The sequence below is a fragment of the Astatotilapia calliptera genome, chromosome 5 (assembly GCF_964374335.1).
Source record: "Astatotilapia calliptera chromosome 5, fAstCal68.1, whole genome shotgun sequence".
Taxonomy (NCBI): Eukaryota; Metazoa; Chordata; class Actinopteri; order Cichliformes; family Cichlidae; genus Astatotilapia; species Astatotilapia calliptera.
In genome coordinates, this window is record NC_137426.1 from 33,815,713 (window position 1) to 33,840,488 (window position 24,776).

At 41.3% G+C, this 24,776-nt stretch overlaps 1 long non-coding RNA gene across 1 annotated transcript; it reads left to right on the forward strand.

The window, feature by feature from the left end:
- Positions 1–4,830: 4,830 nt before the first annotated feature.
- Positions 4,831–20,687, forward strand: LOC145428978 (uncharacterized). The gene is made up of 2 exons (XR_013909339.1): positions 4,831–4,944; positions 20,545–20,687. It is a non-coding gene; the product is annotated as an uncharacterized LOC145428978 (long non-coding RNA).
- The last annotated feature ends 4,089 nt before the right edge of the window (positions 20,688–24,776 follow it).

Consider the following 24,776-nt stretch of genomic DNA (forward strand, 5'->3'; position numbering starts at 1 on the left):
GACTTGAAGCAGGCAGGCACATGACATGCCTGCAGTGAGGAGTTGAAAATGCCAGAAAACACTGGGGCCAGCTCGTTTGCACAGTGTCTGAGGGTGGCAGGAGACACACCGTCTGGGCCGGGAGCTTTCCGAGCATTCAGACTCTTAAACTGCTTCCTCACACCTGCTTCATGAATATGAAGAGTTGTGGTGGGAGGAGGTGGTGTGAAATCCTCTTTTGTGTGGGGTGAGGAGGGGGGTGTTGTAGGTGAAGTGTTTGAAGGTGGTGATGGCTCTGTGGAGGGGGGAGAGGTGGGGGAATGAGTGTCCAAAGTGTCTCTATTGTTGGGGCCGTTGGAGGTGTGAAGGCTGCCTGATGGCTCGTCAAAACGGCAGTAGAAGTCGTTAAGGGTGTTGGCCAAGAGCAAGTCATCAGTGGAGTGGGGGGTTTTAGGCTTGTAGTTTGTGATATTCCTAAAACCTTTCCACACAGAGGCCGAGTCATTCTCTGAGATCTGCTGCTGCATCTTCTCAGAGTGCTGATGTTTAGCAACGCTCACTTCTTTAGTGAACCTGTACTTGGCCTCTCTGTAGCAGTCCCTGTCTCCGCTTCTGAACGCCTTTCTCTTTTCCAGCCACAGCTTTTTGAGTTTAGGAGTAAACCAGGGTTTGTCATTGTTATAACTCACCCTGGTGCGTGATGGCACAATGCTGTCCTCACAGAAGTGGATATAGGAGGTGACGGTGTCCGTAAACTCGTCCAAGCTGTTAGAAGCAGCCTTCATTGTGTCCCAGTCTGTAGACTCCAAACACGTGCGAAGCTCCTCCACAGCCTCGTTGCTCCACAGTTTTTTGGTCCTCACGACAGGTTTGGAGAGCTTCAGCCTCTGTCTGTACGTGGGGATCAGGTGGATCATGACGTGGTCAGAAAGTCCGAGTGAAGCGCGGGGCACCGCGCGATAGGCCCCGCTGATCGTGCTGTAACAGTGGTCTAATGTCCTCTCCTCTCTGGTCGGGCATTTAATATACTGCTTGTATTTGGGAAGCTCATGGCTCAGATTGGCTTTGTTAAAGTCCCCAAGAGCAATGATGAGAGAGTCCGGGAATGTCCGCTCCATGTGCAGTATCTGCTCCGCAAGTGCGCACTGAGCTGCCTGCGCATCCGCATTTGCCGGGATGTAAACAGCGGCCAGGATGAATGAAGCAAACTCCCGCGGAGAGTAAAACGGTTTGCAGTGAATAAAAAGGTATTCCAGAGAGGAAGAGCAGTGCTGAGCAATCACTGTTACATCTGTGCACCAGCCACTATTAATGTAGAAGCAGACACCTCCACCTTTGGTCTTACCAGAGAGAGAGGCCTGCCGGTCCGCGCGCAGCAGATGAAAGCCCTCCAGCTTGAGCGCGCAGTCCGGGATGTCCTCACAGAGCCACGACTCCGTAAAACATAAGACACAGGAGGAGGCAAAGTCTCTGTTCATGCTTCTCATCAGGGCCAGCTCGTCTATTTTATTCCTGAGTGAGCGTACATTGGAAAGGAAGATCCCAGGAAGAGCAGTTTGCAGTCCACGTCTCCTCAGACGCACGAGTGCGCCGGCTCGCTTACCTCTCTTTCGGCGTCTCACTTTCCTGATCAGAGTCTGCAGTAAATCTGCCGCAGATGCGACAAATATTGGAAGTAAATCCACAGGTGTTGTAGTCCTGTAGTTAAGAAGCTCTTCTCTGGTGTAAGAATATCCAGAGGAGTGCCCAGACACAGAAGTTATGCACAAAAACAAAACAGAAGTAACGCACGGAAGCACCAGGGCATCCATACGCGGCGCCATCTTGGATCAGAAAGATCTGTCCCACATTAGCTTCAACTAAGTGGCTCCCTGTTAAATTGTATTTAAAACACTTCTCCTCACATAGGTGAATAATCAGGTCCTTATCTTAAAGACCTCGTAGTACTGTATTATCCTAACCGAGTACCTGACTCTCTGGCTTACAGTACTTGTGGTTCCTAGAGTTTTGAAAAGTAGAACAGCAGTCAGAGCCTTCAGCTTTCAAACTACTGTGGATCCAGTCAGTTTGGAATTGAGAGACCAGCATTCTCATTAGCCTTTAAATGTTCCTTTAGATAAAGTTTATACTAGTATATAGTATAGGATTGGAGGTAATCTTACACTATCCTTTAGTTATGCTGCAGTAGGCTGCTAGGGGCCTCCCATGATGCCCTGAGCATTTCTTCTTCACTCACCGTTTTTAATAACTTGTGTTTTTAAACTCCATTACTGTATTTTTTTATTAGCAATTATTGAACTGTGGTTCTCTGTCTTATACTTTGCCCTTTTTTCTTGTCTCTTTCTGCTCTCTTCTCTCTCCCTTCACCCCCAACTGGTCGAGGAAGAGGACTTCCCCTCTCTGATCCTGGTTCTGCTGGAGGTTTCTTCCTGCTAAAAGGGAGTTTTTCCTTCCTACTGTCCCCGAGTGTTTGCTCATACAGAGTTATTTGATTGTTGTTGTTTTTTTCTCTGTTAGTGTATGGTTTACCCTACAAATATAAAGTGTCTTGATGTGACTCATAGGGGGTTATGCAGTTGTTGGGTTTCTTTCTGATTTTGCAAAGTCTTTACAATATCAAATGCTTTGAGGTGACCTTTGTGATTGAATTGAATGTCACACCACTAAAAGCAAATTCGTGAAGTTTCGGGAACTGCTAGGCCTCGAGCAGGGACTTTTTAGGTGGAAAAACAATCTTCCCGGAACTTAATTTATATCCTGGTTCCTTTGCCTGATGGTTAAAATTAGTTCTTCAAAATATCCCTATTGGCATACATACTGTACTCGGTATTACTTGGGCCGAGGCCAAAGCCACTCCTGTCAACCTGTGCATGGAGACCGAAACTTTTGGTGCTGACAGACAGGCCTTTTGGACACATACAAATCAAGTTTTTCCTCACTTGCTTCCCGCTAGCGAGGAAACTGTTTGCTTCTGAGTGACGCTGAGAAATAAACACATGCATAGTTGTGGTTTCTGTCACTAAAAACAGAGGAAGTCACAGCCAGTAAATGTGGGGAAAGAGAGCGCCAACAAACGCTAAAGTCAGCACCCATGTAGTCAACACCTCGAGGGCCCATCTCTCTGACTCTCACTCCCTCTTTTTCACTCATTACTGAATAATACTTTGTGTGTGAGAGAGAGGGAGGGAGAGAGAGTGTGTTATGTGTGCCCCTCACACAGCGTCAGCCCACTGTGGTAAACACTTTAATTTAATCATTAATTAAAGTGGGTTGACCCCTATCAGTAATGGTTCGGGGGTAAATCATCAAAACAAAACTTATCAGCCTCATTTTACCATCACATCATTGACCAAACATATTTAATCATGCACTTATTGATTTGACTAAATCATTGCTTGAGTCTAATTTTAGTTTGTTCTTTATTTTTTTGTACTCTAAATTTCATGTCGTTAAAGTTTCTGAGGCTTGTCATCATCTTTCTAGTTTTATAATGTCTGATAGGTGGATGGATGCACACTACTTTTTTAAAATCAGTGGAAGAAGTAGTTGGAAAACAGGTGGAGGTGGTGCCTTTGAGTAGAAAAATGGAACGACCGTTAGTCAAGCGGACATTCACACTCTAATTCACCTGAATGAGGGTGAGGCAGGTGTAAAGGTGTAGATGCAAGAAGAAGTAGTGAAGATGGATGGCAAAGTTTTCTTGTTACATGACTACCTTCTGGAGTCAATAGCCAGTTTTTTAGGACTTAAATAGGGCAAGAAGTATTGAAAGAAACTTCTACCATAGTTTCTTTGGTCTGATCTAAAAAACTATCGTAGATTTAACGCTCTTGGTGAAGCTGAATTTAAAAAATAACTGTTTAAAGTTTTTAGAGCATGGCACTATCTTCTGCCAGTAAAAAAGGTGATGTCACTGAGTTGGTTGTTCAGTTGAATTTACATCTATGTTAGCTAACTAGTGTCAGAATCGATTACTCAATCTTTTTAAAATCAAGGATATACGTCCACTTTCATTCTCTGTCTCTTAAGCAGTAAGTGCTTGATTGGTGTTTGGCTAGCTGCATCGAAACAGAAAAATACATCACTTAGCTGCAGCGCTCAGGTTTGTAGAGCACTTTATGAATGAGACAGTGTGGAGGACAGCCTGTTAGAGTCAAGTGTCCTGGTGGCAATGTTGCCGGCTTAGCGACGTTTTTTCTAAAAAGCGACTAGCGACAAATCTGGCGACTTTTTCTGGTGTTATTGGAGACTTATTTATGACAACTTTTTGATGTGAAAGCACGTATCGCTCTTACTCTCAACAAGCAGCGGTGCTTTGACACGGTGCACCTCACCCATGCCAAAGCACTCACAGGCGGAGGATAGTCCTCCCCCAGCTGCAGGGCAGGAGATGTTCACACCTATGCGTCCAAACTGCAAATGAATCGCGCATGAGCGAAGCCGCTGCTCCCGCACTGAATGTAACGCAGTCAGTTCTTCTTTCACTGTGATGCTGTTTTGTGAATCACAAGATTTAAAACTACTTATAAAAACACACACACTCAAAGTAAGAGAGTGCCAATATCGGGTCACTTTTGCCGGTCCACAGGGTTGGAGCAGGGTTGGAATTGTGACATTAAAAAACAATAATTGCTAAAATAAATTAAATTTGTAGTTCTAAATAAGTTCTAAATGCATTTAGGACGTTTTTTACTCACTTTATGTCTCTTCCACAATGTTATTTCTCTCTCCAACAACGTAGGTTACAATTACATTAGCAAGACCAATTATGCAAACTAGGCGATGAGGTCATTTAGCGACTTCTAGCGACTTTTAGGACAGCCAATAGCAATTTTCCTTACTGTGGAGTTGGCAACACTGCCTGGTGGTTCACTGAAGCCTCTAAGGAAGGAATGGATGGAAAGAAGCCACCCCGTAATCTTTTATTTCATTATAATACTACATACTATGTCTGCATATTTGCAGGTAAGCAGGTACAAAATAGTCAGAATTTAACCTTGGTGTAAGGTTAAGTTGGGAAAGTTGGCTATTAATTCCCATTATTTATGTTTTTGTCTATTTATTGATAGTGTGTATAGGGTAAATTAGCCATGGAGCTAACTGTTAGCAGCTAAAGCTAATTCACCAGTCCATGTGGCGACCTCGTGGCTTTTTTTTAGCTAACTGTAATCACAGTGATATAAGACTGGTAATCACAGTAGCTTTTCTTTATTTTGATATCATTTATACTACTGTATGAAGTATTTGTTGTTTTGAGTTCAAAACATACCAGGCCAGTTACTTTAACACAGCGAGCCTAGCAAAAGTCTGGAGACTGTGTACAAAATATGTCTGTATATTTGCAAATGGGTAGGTCATACAGTAAAGGCAGACTTATAAAGCCACACGAGTTTTAACTGATTTTAATTCAAGTGTGCAACAAATACATATAATGAGAGCTGGATGTTGTTTTCAGTGAAACAGACAGTGAATTCTAATATATTTGAAAAAGCCAATGAAAGATGTCAGTGAACAGACAAGCAGCCAGATCCCACTCAGCCTTGGTTAACATTAGTCAAACTACAAAAAGAAACAGAAAGCTTGGGGGTACCAATAATCTTGTTTTTTGGCTACAGATTTTGCATGTTCTGTTTGTAGAGATCTGTCATTTACAAAGCTGTTGTGACTGAGGGGTACACAATGATCTCAATGCATGTTTATGCATCATTATGACTACAATCACTCAGACTTGTTCAGCCAGTGCTGCAGTGATGCAGCAATGTTACTAAGTTTGATCCAGTAATACTGGCTTTGGGTCTTTAGGGAAAAATGATCAAGAGACTTATTCCTAAAGTAAATCAAATCCCCATTAGATTAGCAGAAAGGAATTGGGTCTAAAGAGGCCTTTTAGGACAGAAACTAAATGTTGTGGAACACCACGTTCACAATGTCCCTCTTTGCTGGCTCAGCGTTTTTTGACTGCATTAAATCTTTGCTGAGAGGAGGATCATACGGGACCTTGTCTTTATAGCTTCCAGCTTGATGGAAGCAAAAATCTTTTGGACTACAAGTTCACAACACACACAATAGACACTACATCAAATAAGGCCTGCTGATGTGATATTACTAAAGTCGAGTAGTATAATGTTGCCTCGCCAAGACTGGAAAGCCAAGAGGTGACGTGGAAGAAGACATTCAGTAAAAAGGCCAGAGTTCTCATTACATTACATATTCTGACAAGATTGCCTCCAGACCTTCGTCGTGCTTGTTCTCATAGAGACAAAGTCATTTTCAAGGTGTAATTATAATTTGATCAGCTTCCACCAAAGTATGGAGACTGCGTTTTGATTATTTTTGTATCAGATGTCTGAGCAGAGACATCATTCCACTGTGGTGTGGGAGAATTCTTCTCTGAAGGCTATAAAACCTGCAGTGAAACTGGCCTCGCCCTGTGTGCAATCATAACTTAGAAAATTTCACCAGTATGACTTTCAGGGGAATGTTTAGTGTCCCTTCATGGCCCAAACCCTGTTCCGGTGGCATTTCCAACCAGACAAAAGGAGTACTCTGCGGCAGACAACTTTTCCACCCTTTATGCCAGCTCGAGTGTGTGTGCGCATCGTGCTGAAGTGTGTGGTCACTGCTGGCTTTTTGCTGAAAGCCAAAGCTCTTCCAAAGCCACAGACAAAGCCACAGCAGGTGGATGGGTAGCCTGGTGGAGGAAAGACAGGAGGGGGCAGGGGGTTACACCAGGCTCAATGCCTCTTCTCATCACGCTCCTCGACTCTGAAGAAAAGGCTGATTAATCAGAGCCTAATAGGATGGAGGGGCCACACTTGTCCTTTAACTAAGCCTGGTCAGGCCTGCAGGACACCAACTGGCAAAACCGACAAGAACCAAATAATTCATTCCTAGATGAATAACAGCATGCCGGTTATTATTATTTTTTCTCCATGACCTCGAAATAAAAGAGTGACCATCTTCGGGCCCATAGATTTACTTTCTAAAGAATTTGACACATTAGTAAGATGAGAGTGTTTTGTACCTCCACTGGTCTAGTGGTTAACACAATAAAATGTTCTTACTTGTTGAGGTTTTCCTGCTACTTTAATCAAATTAAAAAAAATCAGCCTGTGGCAATATAGGCTGGGTATTTTAGTCAGAGTGAACTAGTGGTTGTTGGACTGCTTAGTGTTTAAGGTTTCGTTAAAGCTACCTGGTAATAAGTGGTGTGAATAGATTCATCTTTGTACATTTGTGTGCAGAGGAGAAAAGCTCCAAAGAATCCTGATGGAATATCAGCACATAGACATGATACGACAAACATGTCAACAAATTCAGTATGTTGTTGTGAAGTGTTACTGTTAACGCTCCTTTGAAGTTGTGTTTAATATATATTTAAGAATAGTATTTTTTCTTAAGCTGCTTCACCCTGCATGGACTGGGTGGCACACTAATTACTACCACTGCTTCAAAGGAAGAAGGTCGTGGGATCAAATATCTAGTTGAGGTATTTCGTTGTGGAGTTTTGCATGTTCTCTCTAAGTGCTTAGATTAACTGGCAATTCTGAATTGCCCGTGAGTGTGAATGAGAGTGTAGTCCTGCAACAGACTGGTGGCCTGCCCAGGGTGTTGTTAGGTAAATAACAACTGCTTTATTGTCTGTAGCAGCTGGCATAAGCTCCCGTCCCCCGCGAATTGAATGAATGAGAAAAAAAATTATGGAGCATAAATCTAAACCTGGATGCTCAGTTCAGGTTTTGCAGTCATGTGACTTCTAACCACTTGACCTTAACATCTGACGTGACAGTAGCCACTACAGTAGTATCTGTAGCGCCGAGGGTTTAGGTAATGAAGAAAATGTATGGCTGGACTATGGTTGAAAACAATGAGGTGGTGAAATCTACTTTCCACCAATCATTGCATCTACAACTGAACTGGCTTTAAGTTTGACACAAGGTTAGAAGGCCATACATACAGGAAGATACTCAAAATCTCAAAATAATGCGATGACCACAGATCATAAAATGTCAAAATATTCTGTGTGGAACTGAAAAGCAAAATGAATGTTTCTGAAGGGATAGCTCTTCTGTATTAAGACGTTACCAGTCTTGAATCTAAGGTGAGATCATGCGATGTTTGCCTCCATCCATTGAAAGTGTTAGTTATAACCATTAAAAGTCTGTTTCCATTGAATACATGTGGAAAGAGTTGCAAAGGCTTTTGTGGCTTCCGAAGAAATTTAGCAAAATCCAATAAATGTTCTCCAGCAATGGCAGAAGGAGAAAGAAGTAAGCCTACCAGACCTCTGTAGCCTCATCGCTGCTCTGCTCAAGGCTATCTTAGGTGCAACTGGCATAGCACGCCACAATCTCTAGCTTTATTATTGGGGGTTGCGATGCATTGTGGGTGATGTGGGTGAAGGAATAGCAAACTCGATTACTTCTGAGGCATTGATTTCCCCCCCTTCACATTACCACATGTCTCTATCAGATGGAATGTGTTTTTGTGGTTAAGATACTTGCTGATGAAGCATCATCCAGAGCTTGGCTGAAGATCCCAGTGACAGGGCACTTGGGTGACCCACTGACTGATCTTTTGACGCCTGCTGGGCTTTGTAATTGATGCCAGGTCCCTTTAACCAAGCTTAGTCTGGCCCCTGGACCCATGGAAGGACTATGGGACACCGCTGCTGACTGCCTATTGTCTGTGTATGTGTGTGTGTCTGTATCTGTGTGTCCAAAGGGGTCTTTGGAGGCCTCCTGGGGGCCAGTGACTCCTCTTTGTCTCCGGTTGGCCTGCTGTCAGAGGGGCTTTGTTATGACAGTTGGGCTGCTTTCATACAGACTAAATCACCACTCTCAGCTGTTCATTTACTGGCCTAACCCCTGACAGCCCTCGTGACACCTTACACAGACGCACACTTACAGACACACACACAGACACAAAACATCTCGGATATTATCCTCTCATAGGTCAACCTCACACTCCAGCTCTTTCACTAGAAAAAACATCCACCCTGTGAAAATCTCTCTTCTGTGTAGAATGAGAAAAGAGGATGAAACAAGAAGGACGATGAGGAGGTTGGATAACAAAGCTCAGGGAGGGGAGGGGGAGGCCAAAGGGCATTTGACCTCTGACCTCCGTGTTATGGCTGGGGCCCAGGGGTGGGGGTCAGAGGACATAACAAGCCCGACTAATCAGTAACTATGGACTAGATAGGATACTCATGCAGAAAACTGAGAGAATGAGAAGCACAAGAAAATTCAGGGCAATTTAAGTGTGATTTATTCGTGTGACAGGAAAAATAACAATCACAGCTACATATAGAATAGCAGTTAAACACAAACTTGACAGATTCACTGTGGAGGCATTTTGTCTCTATAGCAGTGAAAGTGAAATAATTACTGAACTCATCGGGAGTTGGGACTGAAACAGTAAGTCAACATATTGTCCTATCTCTCTCTAATCAGTATAATAAATGGTTTACAGAGCCAGAAACACTGATTTTTGTAGTCAATATTGAACAGCAGTGATCTGAATTGCACACAGTGTTGCATCAGCCCAAGACAGGACTTCTTTTTGGGAAGCACAAATGACCTCAGTGTGAACAAAGGAAACCTGTTGCTAATGCAGGAGGAGGCCGGGAGGGTAGAGGAGATGAGATGTTTGATGTGGATGAACAGAGCAGGTGGACTGAATAAATGGAGGTCTTGAAAAGAAGGCAACTGGACGTCTTTATGTTTGTGAAGGTGATTCACCTCTGGGAATAACCCACGTCTTTTTTCACACCTTTGCTCACATGACACCTCACATGACTCCCATGATGTTTGTTAAATCTACAATTTAAAATCAGCTCCCAGTTTGGATTCGGGAGACAGACACCCTCGGGCTTAAAAATGTCCTTTTTAATAAAGAATATAGTTAGCATTTGATCAAGTGACCCTGAATCCTCCCTTAGTTTGTAATCCGGTTGTTCAGTCTGACGTCACTAGCCGTGTCTGGACCTAAACTCCGCTGCAGGTCCATATATCAAACGATCACTATGGCATTACTGAGAGTTGAAAAACTGTCTAAAGTCTTTCATCTTTAATAAAATGATCAGCGTTCTGCTCTACCAGGTGTAACAATTGAGTTTAACATCCAGGCATCCATGAAAACGGAATTTATGACATTTAACGGAGTTAGAAGTTAGCAGGAAGTTAGCTCGCTAGCTTCTATCTAAATACAATATAGCATGTCCTGACTGCGGGGTTTTGGAAACAAATTAAAATGTACTGCTCTGTTATCACTTCCAACATAAATGAAGACAGAAAACTAAAAAGCAGTGACGTTTGTAGGGTTACTGAAGTTTGGCTAGCTGGTATATAATGATGTGCTACGTGACCCCTAGCGACACAGCTATGTTAGCATAATATAAACAAGCTAACTTTTTTTCCACTCGATAAAAGTTAACGTGAGTGTTCTCGGTGGTCAGGAACAAATGTAATCGCACGGCAGGATGCTGTAAAAGGACCAAACTTCAGCCAGGAGAACAACTGAGATAATCCATCCACAATACGAGGTTAGTCATTCATATACTGCTGTATGGGCTGGGCTGTAGTTACATCCTAAGGTTTTAAAAACTGAGTTTAAATACAGTGGGGCAAAAAAGTATTTAGTCAGCCACCGATTGTGCAAGTTCCCCCACTTAAAATGATGACAGAGGTCAGTAATTTGCACCAGAGGTACACTTCAACTGTGAGAGACAGAATGTGGAAAAAAAATCCATGAATCCACATGGTAGGATTTGTAAAGAATTTATTCGTAAATCAGGGTGGAAAATAAGTATTTGGTCAATAACAAAAATACAACTCAATACTTTGTAACATAACCTTTGTTGGCAATAACAGAGGTCAAACGTTTACTATAGGTCTTTACCAGGTTTGCACACACAGTAGCTGGTATTTTGGCCCATTCCTCCATGCAGATCTTCTCGAGAGCAGTGATGTTTTGGGGCTGTCGCCGAGCAACACGGACTTTCAACTCCCGCCACAGATTTTCTATGGGGTTGAGGTCTGGAGACTGGCTAGGCCACTCCAGGACTTTCAAATGCTTCTTACGGAGCCACTCCTTTGTTGCCCGGGCGGTGTGTTTTGGATCATTGTCATGTTGGAAGACCCAGCCTCGTTTCATCTTCAAAGTTCTCACTGATGGAAGGAGGTTTTGGCTCAAAATCTCACGATACATGGCCCCATTCATTCTGTCCTTAACACGGATCAGTCGTCCTGTCCCCTTGGCAGAAAAACAGCCCCATAGCATGATGTTTCCACCCCCATGCTTCACAGTAGGTATGGTGTTCTTGGGATGCAACTCAGTATTCTTCTTCCTCCAAACACGACGAGTTGAGTTTATACCAAAAAGTTCTACTTTGGTTTCATCTGACCACATGACATTCTCCCAATCCTCTGCTGTGTCATCCATGTGCTCTCTGGCAAACTTCAGACGGGCCTGGACATGCACTGGCTTCAGCAGCGGAACACGTCTGGCACTGCGGGATTTGATTCCCTGCCGTTGTAGTGTGTTACTGATGGTGACCTTTGTTACTTTGGTCCCAGCTCTCTGCAGCTCATTCACCAGGTCCCCCCGTGTGGTTCTGGGATCTTTGCTCACCGTTCTCATGATCATTTTGACCCCACGGGATGAGATCTTGCGTGGAGCCCCAGATCGAGGGAGATTATCAGTGGTCTTGTATGTCTTCCATTTTCTGATGATTGCTCCCACAGTTGATTTGTTCACACCAAGCTGCTTGCCTATTGTAGATTCACTCTTCCCAGTCTGGTGCAGGTCTACAATACTTTTCCTGGTGTCCTTCGAAAGCTCTTTGGTCTTGGCCATGGCGGAGTTTGGAGTCTGACTGTTTGAGGCTGTGGACAGGTGTCTTTTATACAGATGATGAGTTCAAACAGGTGCCATTCATACAGGTAACGAGTGGGGGACAGAAAAGCGTCTTACAGAAGACGTTACAGGTCTGTGAGAGCCAGAGATTTTCCTTGTTTGAGGTGACCAAATACTTATTTTCCACCCTGATTTACGAATAAATTCTTTACAAATCCTACCTTGTGAATTCATGGATTTTTTTTTCACATTCTGTCTCTCACAGTTGAAGTGTACCTCTGGTGCAAATTACTGACCTCTGTCATCATTTTAAGTGGGGGAACTTGCACAATCGGTGGCTGACTAAATACTTTTTTGCCCCACTGTAAATGATTAGCGGTAATAAAAGCCGAGGGAGGTCAACAGGGATCACTGACTGTTTTAGGAGCTTTTTGAGATCAAATAGAAGAAAATACATAACATTAAACATGTTAACAACACAAAAGCCATATTAAAAGCAGACTACTTTAGACCCGGAAGTAGGATTCGTCGCGTCATCACTGAACAACCAGATAGGTCTAGTCTGCTGGGGGCCTCCCATGATGCACTGGCTGTTTATTTTTCCACTCACCTTTATCACTTAATATGTGTTTATACACGACTCTGCATTTAGTCGTTAGTTATTATTCATCTCTGGCTTTCTTCCACAGTGTGTCTTTGTCCTGTCTCCTTCCCCTCGCCCTCAGTCATTTGCGGCAGATGGCCCCGCCCCTCCCTGAGCCTGGGTTTGCCGGAGGTTCCTTCTTGTTAAAAGGGAGTTTTTCCTTCCCACTGTTGTCAAAGTACTTGCTCATAGGGAGTCATCTGATTTAGTGGGTTTTCTCAATATCATTGTAGGATCCTTACCTTACAATATAAAGTGCCTTTAGGCAACTGTTTTTGTGATTTGCCACTATATTTGAATTGAATTGAATTGAATTGAATTGAATTGAATTGAATTGAATTGAATTGAATTGAATTGAATTGATGGACTGCCCCCACCCCCCACCCACCCACTGAGGGTTTATCACCTGGGATTCTCTGGGTTGTTGTAGAACTGGAAAATCATCTTGGATAAGAGGTGAAATGTCTTCACAAACCTAAAGAAGTACAGTTGCCTTCTTTTCAAGCTCTCAACCTACACAGACAATGAATGGATGCTGCCTCAGTTATAAAGAACACTAAGTTATCGGGACAGCCTAAAGTCATGAACAACTGGACAGAAAGGATTTTGTGACTAGATTTCATGCCTGCCTGCACTGAACTGTAGCCAAGCTCTGTGTCATTTAGCACGTTACTGATCCCCCATGAATTCAGCCAAGCTTCTTCATCTCACAAAGAAATAAACAGTTCTGAGTGTTATAGGTGGCTACAGCTACTGTGAGATCTGGAAACGTCATTCTTCTGGCCAAGTGAAACTTTGAGGACACATCTGTATTCATAATAGCACTTCTTTTGACAGTAATGTCAGGAAAGGTATTTTTATAGCCCGTTTGCTGCACACAGACCTTGGAAGCCAACTTTTTTTGTCCCATAATTCCACCAGTTTATAAACTGCTGTATTACCAAATAAACCTCCTGCTGCTTTTTTGAAATAGACTAGCATTTGCAGCAGTTCCTGTTGTTGTTGTTTTTTTATTTTATTATCATTTTAATGACTTTACCACCTGCTAAAGTTTCGGGAGTGTTTTTGCTCACTGTGAATTATGTGAAGGTGCAATAGCCAACTGTTATTTTGCAAGTCTTGTAAAGTCACGTTTTACAAATATAGTGGTGTTTTTTTCAGTGTATTACACTCTTGGCATTGGAGAATCTTCCCCATCTGATTGCACTGACAGTTCGGCTGCTGGGAGTGAGGCCTGTAATCCTGAAAGAGCTGCATGACACGGTTTAAGAGCTGGAGCTGTTTCAGCAGTTATCGGGTGTTTGGACAACACAGATGAGCTTGATGAACTGATTAAAACCACGGGGATCACAGTGACTGTAGTTTGCAGTCTGCAGTAAGCTGTTGCTACACTCCCCTGACCACGGTGTGATCATTCCTAGCTTCAGGACCTTTCATGCAGAGGTTCAAAGAAATTTTGAGGGTGTAATACTGGAGACTTTTACTATGAAGAAACGTTTCTGTGGCCTGAACCTTGAGCTTCTAGCTGTTGGAATGTGTCTGTAATACTTGCTGGGGAAATTTGTTGTTGCTGTTTGAAACCAGTTTGAATGCACACACTGTTTGTGTTCCTCCATCAGCTGCTGCAGAGGTCATCCAAATGACTCTGGCAGAGGTTACCACCCTCTGAACCATTTATTGAACATGCAGCTGAACACTTCATCTAACACTCATCTCTGCTACCACAGGGACAGATTTCCAACTCTTGATATTTTGTTTCATACCTTATCGTATTCAGTTCAATATAGTTCACTATTCATAAAGAACTATTTCACAACACTTGCTTCAGGGTGCTTTATATTGTAAGGTAAAGACCCTAAAAGATGAACTGATGATTTCCTAAAAGTAAGCACTTGGCATCAGCATGAAGACTGAGGTTTTAATATTTATGGGGCCTGACTATTTAGGTCTGAATGTGAGGAGATGGATTTAACTGGAAGCCAGTGAAGAAAAGCTGATATGGGAGAAATATGATCTCGCTGTCTAGTCCCTGTCAGTACTCTGGCTGCAGTGTTTTGGATCAAATGAAGGTTTTTTTATTCAGTCTGATACTAATGAATTACAATGGTCCACTCACAAAGTAACATTTTCAAGAACTGAGACCAGATTTTTCTAAATTTAGAGATTTTGTACAAATGAAAAAAGGAGCCCTAAATATTTGTATGCAGACTCCAAGTTCATTACAGGATAACTGGAAGTCGGGGTAATTCCATCCAGACCAGATCACTTGGTTGTGATATTTTTAAGGCCAAATACAACAACCTCAGATTTGTATGAATTAAGAAGTGTAACACATTTAGGCTGAGGGCTGCTGATATCCTTGTTCCAGCTAATGAAACTTCATACACAGTTAATATAGATAATATAATAACGAGGGCCCAGGAGCAAGAGCCGTCCCTCAGAGCATCTCAGTGTAACCCCCCAACCACTCTGCTCCAAGGAAAAACGAATAACCCCCTAATAAATCAGTGAAAGGCAGCATAATTTAATTCATCTTGAGTCAAACTGCAGTGAACCTATTGCTATTGCTTCATTCTAAAGGAGAGCGTTCCACCTATGAATTCTGTTTCACAGGCATTTATACGTTTGTCGTAGTCTTATATGATCAAAATGATAAATATGTCTTATAAATAATTTTTATTTATTCAGTGATTCATGTCCTCCAATGGTAAATCTGAAAGTAAATAAATCCATACAAGGCTTATTGTGTATGTTATGTATTACAAAGTTGAGCATTCTTCCGTTGTTCCATGCATGGCCCTTCATTTACTTTGTCTAATGGCTTTTGTAAAAAACATATTGCATATGCCTGGTTTACACTGATGACTCATACTGGTGGGTAGGATTAAGTTGTGTTTTAATTAGGTGTAAACATAATTTCCTTTGGTTGCAGATAGGGATGGGTGTCGAAAACCGGTTCTTGTTGAGAACCGGTTCCCACTGTTTCAATTCGTTGGAATTGTTTGCCATTTTTGCAAACGATTCCCTTATCGATTCCAGTCGCCCCGAATGACGTCACCACGTTGCGGAGCGTCATTTACCTGGCAGGAAACACGGCGCCTAAGCGGCTCAAACGCTCAAAAGTTTGATTATACTTTATGAGAACGGATGACAACAGGGCAACTTGCAATACTTGCAAAGTGGATATTTCATTTAAGGGAGGAAACACTGCAAATATGCAAAAGCATTTGCTCACAAAACACGCGATGACCTTAAATGAATGTCGTGTTTTTAATTCCGCTCCGGACTCGTGAATCTCAACCCAGCAGCAGCGGTAACGTTTGCACGTCCTCTCCCGTTAATGCGGCAGGTAAATAATCAACTAACAGTGCATATTATGTTAGCATGATCTGCCTTATTACAAAACCTGCCATTACTGTGCGTTTAGGTGACCATGATGAGACAGACTGACAGAGTCTGGCTCAGATGCTGGCAGTTGTCGCTGCAGTCTACCAGTAGCGTCTCCTTTCAGGCCAGGATAGACAAATGTCACCGAGCAGTGACTAAGTTTGTGGTAAAAGGCTTGCACCCATTTGCCACAGCAGATGATTTTCAGTAAGTGAATGTGTTTAATTGTAGGCAGGGACATTACTGGATATTCTTGTGTAATTGCCACAGAACAATTTATGTTATACTTTGTTATTGCTACAGAAGAATATTTATTTTATTATTTTACATTTACAATTTTTTTTCCTGGAGACTCTGTGACACCCCATTGAAGAGCCGTAGGCTGGATCTCTTAAGATCTCACTGCTGGGTTTGTAAGGCCATGTTACTCCTAAATTTCAATCTTGTTCAAAGAGAAGATATAAAACACAGTTCTAAGCTAATCGACCTTAGTGTTCTCCTTTTTTAAATTCGATAAAGAATCGAATCGTTAAACAGAATCGAAAATGGAATTGGAATTGTGAAAATCGTATCAATACCCATCCCTAGTTGCAGATGCATATATAAATTACACATCTGGATGGGTGTCGATCAGACTTCATTTGCTTTTGAAAACAGTTGTGCGACAAATCCACCGCAGGTCCTCTGCTTTCTGTAAGAAGGGCAGTTCACAGTTTTATATAGATACATAGGTGGAGACATAATCAGCATGAGGATATCACAGTTATAAAGCTTTTGAAAGCATGCCAGGAATCATAAGCAAAAGCAGATTTGTTCTCTTTTCGGGCCCAAAGATGAATAAATAACTGAAAACATAACCCAGTTTCTGTTTGGGTATCAATATTGTAATTTCAATTTGATTTTAATTTTGTATGTATTATTCATATAATATTCTCAGGCATATTTTCATCTTAATATCTACATTATGATCTCGCTTTTGCTGTGCATGTTTTATTGTTATGTCTCTCTAAACACAGACTACAGCTGTCACCGCCTTTGATAGTCTATGACGAGGCTGGTGGAAAACACTCTGTTTATACTAGGCTGAGATGTTTATACACGATCCTCAAATGAAACGCAAATGCCATTTTTCCACCATCGTTTCCCTTTTTTTGTGGTTTGAGTGGTATGCTTTGAAATTATAAATGAGATGATAAATTATCATCCTATTTCAGTCCCTTCTTCTGCAGTGGTTTATTGGCAATGCGGAATGGAGAATTAGCCTTGTTTGTGCCAAACTGCTTATATTTGTGTAACAGTAGTCGATGGAAACACATGATTTGGCTTTCTCCTTTGCAGAATTTCTGGAAATTTGCTTAAAATTGGTTAAACATTTGGATGGAAACTTGACTTCTGTTACAGTTCACATTAGGGCTGTTATCCCTGTGTGTGTATGTCCTGAACCACTTAGTAAATGATATTTGGTTTGATCTAACACTTTTGTTTTTGGTATATCCTATGATCCAGACTCTTACTGTCTGGACTCTTTCTATTCTAGGTTTGAAAGCTAGGTAGGCACTGCGTATAATACGCATTAGCTTAAACTGTATGTCCAGAAATAAGAGGCCACTATTGTTTATCTAAAATTTACCTGGTTTGTGAACAAAACGTCAGCCCGGTAAAGTTATCATCGGTATAACTAACCCTATGCTTAGCCCACATATCCTAACCCTTTGCTTTTTGATGCTTGTAAGTTAAAATGATTATTATTATGATCCTTATTTTTGTTACCTAATGGTACAGCATTTGGAAAGCATGTTTCTTTACATATCCTAATAGCATGGGATTACAATTCTGGAGTTATATTGTCAGCATGCCAAACATTTAGGGGTGAAGGTTGATGGTTCGATCCACGGCTGCTCCGTAAGATACCAAACCTCAAGCTGTGTTCATCAGAGTGTGAAGTGCTATAGGGAAATAATGCTTGGTTGAATGGGACATGTTGTATAAAGCGCTCTGAGCACTCAAGTAGAGTATAAATGCACTATGTAAGAATGAGTCCATTTACCATGTCTAACCATAAGAGCTGCTGACTGACATATTTATTAAAACAGAACATTGGAGGATGGACCCAGTGTGTATTTGCTACTGAGATGTATGATGAGTGCATGTGTGTGTGCAACAGTTCATTTGTGTAAAACTCTGTGTGTGTGTGTGTGTGTGTGTGTGTGTGTGTGTGTGTGTGTGTGTGTGTGTGTGTGTGTGTGTGTGTGTGTGTGTGTGTGTCGCCTGAGAGCAAATGTTAGAGAGCTGAGCAGCATTAGTGTTACCGGGGTGACAGCACAGGAGTGTAAAAAACAGGGGGGCAATATAAAACCTGTGCTTTCCCAGAATGCCTTTGTACCAGACATGTGTGCCAGCGCCCATTGCCATGGAGATCAGGGAGGTCGTTAGGGTAACTCAGACCTTTTCTCTCATGACCCTGTTTCACTTTGCTTCATGTATCCATGCCGATCCATTTCTCTCTTTCGCTGTCACACACATTCATGCACAGATGTGTGTGTCTCTGTGTGTGCGTGTGTTTGTCTGGGCTCTCCACACGCCGCTGCGTGCCGCGAGCCCAGATGTCTGGAGCTCCGTGGGAGATAATAGTTTCTTTGACCGGTGGTGAGCTTGCGTCTCCCTCAGCAGTGGCACATGCCTGCAGTGATGTGACTTCAGCAAACTGAGCAGGAGTTACACACAACACGTACACGCACAGAGCGCTGGAGAGGAAGCGATGATTGAAAGTGCTGAGTGTTGGCACGAGTGCTTGCATGCTTGTGTGTTTTGCACAAATTAGATTTGGTCCTGATTGTGTGCAGCAGAGGAATCTTCAGGACACCGCAGGAATTCATCTCACTTTGTCAAAACTTCAACATGTCCAATGACGGCCACGTAACATTTACATATTATAAAATATATATTTTTTAAAAACATTAAAAGTTGATCTTGTCAATTGAGGAGTTAAAACATCAATCATATTTAAAATCAAATGAGCATGCATATTCATAATCAACAGCTTCTGGTTCCTGTGATTGCTGCTAACTGTAACAGTACCTGAGCAATTTGAGGTGTGATTTAAAAGCTCTGAGAACAGCAGATATTATATTCATATTTTAGATTCTTATTGTCCACCTACTGTGATAATTTTACATCGCTTGGAAAGAAATGCTATTAGCTTGCGTTCTGCTTGTGCCTTGATGAGGCACATTAGATCTGCTCCAGAATAAAACTGGTGAGATCCTTCAAGGATCCTTAGGAAATAGCTGAAAAGACAGGGAGGCAATTCTGGTGATAGGTCCACACGCACAAATCAATATCCTGGGTTTCTGTGTACATACTGACACACAGTATGGGGGTGGCTGTAGCTCAGGAGGTAGTGCAGGTCACTGATCGGAAGGTTAGTAGTTCGATCCCTGGCTCCTCCAGTCTGCATGCCAAGTTGCTCTCCGATGCATCCATCAGAGTATGAATGTGTATGAAAGTATTTAGGAAGCACTGCATGTTTAGAAGGAAGTGAATGTGGAATGCTGTATAGAGTACTCTAAGAGAGTAGAAAAGCACTATATACTGTAAGAATCAGTCCATTTACCATTGCACAATAATTCAGTTAACTTCCAGCAGATAGCCCATGGAGGTTTCCTCTCTACTGTGATATTTTTCTTGGAAGGAAAGTTTGCACAGGGTTTGAAAGGGTGCACAAACCCTGTGAATGCCTAAAAACACAACAAGCACTGTGGCGGGCCTGCTCTTCGCACTCTTGACACGCCACCTCTGGGACAGGTTGCTCTGGACTCTTCATCTGAAAATTGCGAGTGAGACCAGTGATGTTCTATCAAACACAATTTTGGTCACAGAAGTTGATGTTTTTTATATGAACAAGTTAGTCACAAGTTGTTACCCAGTGACTCGATTAGAACATACTGCAGCTAATAAAGGTTTGCACTGCAGTCGTTCATGTAAATGTAAACTTAGTTCGCCAGGGTGCAGTTCTGTTTGCATTATACATGCTTCTCTTAGGTAGTTTCATTAAAGAGCATAGCATACATTATCACTGCTATGCAGATGATATCCAACTTTATCTATCCATGAAGCCCGATGGCACACACCATTATTTAACTGCAGGAATGTCTTTGAGACCCAAAGATCTGGATGACCTCTGATTTCCTGCTTCTAAACTCAGATAAAGCTAAACTTAATGTACTCAGACCCCAAAACCTTAGAAATATGGCTGGACTACTGTAATTCATTAATATCAGTATGTCCTAAAACTCGCTAAAAAGCCTTCATTTGATCCAAATTGCTACAACAAGAGTGCTGACAGGAACTGAAAGAAAGAGCACATTTCACTCATACTTGCCTCTATTCATTGGCTCCCTGTTAAATCCAGAATCGAATTGAAAATCCTTCTCATCGCATACAAGGTGTTGAAGGTTCCATCTTAAAGCCCTCATAGTACCATTTCATACTAGTCCTCTCTACTTCTACGACTCGGCTTAAAACTTTCCTTTTTGATAAGGTTGGGGCTGGATCAGGTGACCCTGAATCCTCTCTTAGTTCCGCCCAATAAGCCCAGGCTGCTGGGGTGTTTCTTCTTCACCCACTAAGTCTTCATACACACCCAATGTGTATTATTAATCTCTGACTCTCTTCCACAGTGTGTCTTCGTCCCGTCTTCCTCCCATCACTCCCAACCAGCCGCAGCAGATGGCCTCCCCTCCCTGATCACCCACTCCCGGACCACCTTGAATCACCCTGTATTTATGATAGCATAAATAAATGAGCTTTGATAAGTTATAAATCAGTTACTCTGTGGTCAACTCATTCAAATGTTATGCTGTTTTGCTTTGAATATTGTCATTTTATTCTTCTTTGTACTTTTACTCTACAGCAGTTTATTCATCTATCTTCCCTGTTAAGCATATGGTAATAATAGGAAATGGTCTTATAAAAAAGAAATGCTTGATTTGACTTGACCCAACCCAAAGGAGCAAAAGGAAGGAAAAAAAGTTTTATTCATACTTTATTCTTCTCCCCACGAGATTTTTTTTTTGGCCTCAGCTATAAATGATTTAACTTTGATAATTAAATTTAATTATAATATGTTAATGAGCTGCATTTAAAATTCATATATTATGTAAGAACTTATGAATTTCTGATTTCCTATTCATCATCGCAAAGTTCCTTTACTCACTTCCTCCCTCTGTTGGCCAGTCAGCAGCAGAGCTGGTACAGGTGACCTCTTGGAGAACGACCTAGATGTGGTTTGGTGGGTCACCCACACCATTTCCATTCTGCTGAAATGCATGCTGGAGCTTTCCCAACAGCAACTCTCACATTCACTCTCTCCTGAGGTTGATGCAGGTGCCATGTGTCTCAGTGAGAAGCAGTGGATGGTTGAGTGGGAAGACGAGGGTTTGGAAGGAACCATCAGGACCAAAATGTAGGTCATCAGGTTCCCACACCAGCCTTGCTCCATCGTCCAAAGCCTCAACTCTGTGGGTATTTTTTCTGAACAACCTTCAGACTCTGTGCTCACATGATGAGAGAACATCAGAGAACCTTGTCGGTGACTGTTTTCAGGGTTTAGTTGATGCTACATTTTGGTCTTGTGTTTAAGTCGTTTGCACAGTTGAATTCATTCAGCTTGGCTGCTGGCGCAAAATCTCGATACACACTTATCTTATCTATAAGTATCAAAATCAGCCAGATGACCTGTCTCGATCAGCGCTACAGTATGCGTGTATATTTAAGTGTGAGTGTATGTGGCAACCAGCAACCACACTGCACACAGCTGGTGGCCCAGCTGCAGCGTCTTGTCCCAGCAGGGTGTATTCTTAGCTCCTTAAAACCCAGTAAGTGAAATGAGATGAGACAAAACACACATAACCCAAACCTCAACCCCCCACCACACACACACACATACACACACACAAGTGGTGAGGCGAGAGGCTACTGCTGAAGTTTGCTGTCTTTTTTTTTTCTCCGAGTGTGTCCACATCTGTGTGTGACTGAGACCGGCTCTGATGTCATATGTTCACGTACATCCGCATTACCCTAATTACATACACAGTTCCTGTCTTTTTATATATGTACCTTAAGCCTAGAAAATGCTGTTTCATTATTTAACATGATGAATATTCAAACCCATTTTAATAGATGTAGAAAGTCACTTTGTAACATTTAATGTTTCTGTACTTTTGTTGTTGTTTGTCACACAAAGAGTTATATTGTACTGTTATTTGAATAAATTTGTAATTTTGTTGACAGTGATAATTTAAATTTTTGTGTAAGTATATATGGATAGGCTTTATTATGTTGTTGTCCAGAAGGTTACCACCTTAATCTGCAGCCATCTGAACAGCGCGCTGCTTTAACTTAGTCACTGGTTTTGTTATTACAAAAGCCTTTTTATTCATGTCTCATTTCACACCTTGGGTGGGAGTAATGAAAAAAGCAAACCAACCGCCTGTCTATCCACCAACGAGGTCTAGGAAAGGTAATGAAAACTAAGGCTAGGTCTTTATCAGGAATGCTGTGGTAGTCTATATTTGACCCAAATTGTTTGGCTGAGTATTAAATTTCATTTACTGTTAAAGCGACTTACTCATGTTTGTACACCGACAGTGTCCTTTCAATATGTTGGACGTTGAGGGTCAACCTTGAAACCTGGGCACAAGCCTAAATACTTGTTTAGTAAAATCAGGTAGAATGTGTTAGCTCACACTAAACACAGAGTCACACACAGAATCAGCCTTTCTTTGCAGCCACCCTCTGCAGCGTGTCTGCTCACAAGTACAGTTTCATCCAAGGTGGCCATTTCCTCAGTGATGACAAAAAGAAAGAAACGCAGAGTTAGTTTGTGTTTTTACAGCTAAAATGGAACTGCTGGCTTTAATGGTATATTTAAGTTCATTATAAATTTATTGCACTTGTCTCAATGTCTGTAATTTATTCTGCTCATTTTATACTTGAGAGTAAAAAGCTTAGAGTAGATACTCGTTTTGGCAGCATGCAGCATTTGAGTGCCTGAACTGTTGCATTAAGAAATATGACTGAAACTGAACATAATTATTTCAAACCAAACCACAAATTCTGTGTACATTACATCCCTGGTCATTTTTCCTGACACTGATAAACAGAAAGACCCAAAGCCTATAAAACTGGGTAATTCATGTGACCATATTAAATGATTTTTTTTAGGTTGCACAACTTTCCTTTTATCATTTGTATTGCATTGCTCTCACACATCAGATTAGCCTGTATATACCATAACTTAGTAATGGTAATAATGTATCTAATATCTTCTCATACCACACTACATGGCACTGTATTTATGTCCAGTAATATTTTACATTCAAATCCTCAATCTGCTTTACTCAGCTGTATATGAACATAGAATAAATGCACATAAAAATACTGACATTTGTAATTTTTCACAATGTTGTCTTTTATCATTTATGTAATGGGTGTCCACAGAATGAAGAGCTACTCCTGAGGACGATATCATTATTAAACACTTAAATATGCTTATTATTGAATTATATATAAACAAACATATATAAGGCAAAGTTATCTATATTGTTATTTTGTTTCTTATGTCCCAAATATATTTATTATATGTAAAAGTTTTCATACATTATATGTAAAGACATGCTTATTATATGTACAGTAAAATTATTCATTGTTCTTTCACCTAGCGCATACTTTTTTATCTTTACTTTTATGTCCTTATATTTTTATATGTTAATAAATATGTAAGGTTTTCTTCTTTGTATTGCATATGAGTTATAGCCCTATTACAGTCAAATTAAAGTGATGTATTGTGCTTTCTCTTAATTCTTACTTTTTTTCTACATCCAATATTTTTTATACCTCTATCATATTACCTGCATCTTATATAATATATGTGAAGGAGTTTACCGTATTATATGTATGCATCGTTCCTTTACCGAGCCTTTACTTTCTCTGCATATCCCTTTTACTGTCTGGATTTCCTCCCATGAGGCTGTCAATCAAGACATATCATTTATGATGTGTTTTATGCAGCACATTTACTGGATACATACTAACGCATACATATAAATGAAATAAATTTAAATATAGTATATTTTCCAGGTGTAATTATACATATATTTATTCTCTTTATTTAAGCAGTTATTTAAAAAGAAACAAACTTCTTGATGTTTTTGTTTACAGTATTTATTAATATGGGCTATCCTGGTAACTGCATTTGCTTATCCCCTCAGAGTTCCCCTCAATATCATAACAAACTCTGTTTTATCACTTCATCCATATGAATAAATGTTCCGAACTAACCCACTGCCATGTTTCTTATGGCTGCAGCGTCTTAACCAGAAATATTCTACATGTTTGTGTATCTTTTTATGCACATTTCCGCCATAACTCACTCAGACGTGTTTGGCATATATGGAGTTTTGGGGATTTTCACCGCATTTAAAAATCAAGCTCAGCGGTCAATTGAAGTGATGGTTCTGAATCGTGCACAATAAATAAGGCCGATTTGTTTGTAAGGTGATATTTTAATATTATTTACATAACAAAAAGTCTTCCACTTCCTCTTCTTCTGCGCCAGGATCAGGTGAGTCATGTGGAGTCCTCAATAGTCCTGCGGGAGCCCAGAATGGCTGCCTCACCTTATTATCCTCCTACAACTTTTTCATCAATCAGTAGCGTGGAGCTGACATTTGTCATATTATTGGGATTTTCTGGTTTCAAATGCAGACATTTTGCAGCCAAGCTTTAAATAGACTGTTGACCGCAGAATATTTGGTTGAGTGTGTGACAGGGAGAGGGGCGCTGCCAAGAAGTGCGTGCGGTTTGAGGTGTGTGTGTGTGTGTGTGTGTGTGTGTGTGTGTGTGTGTGTGT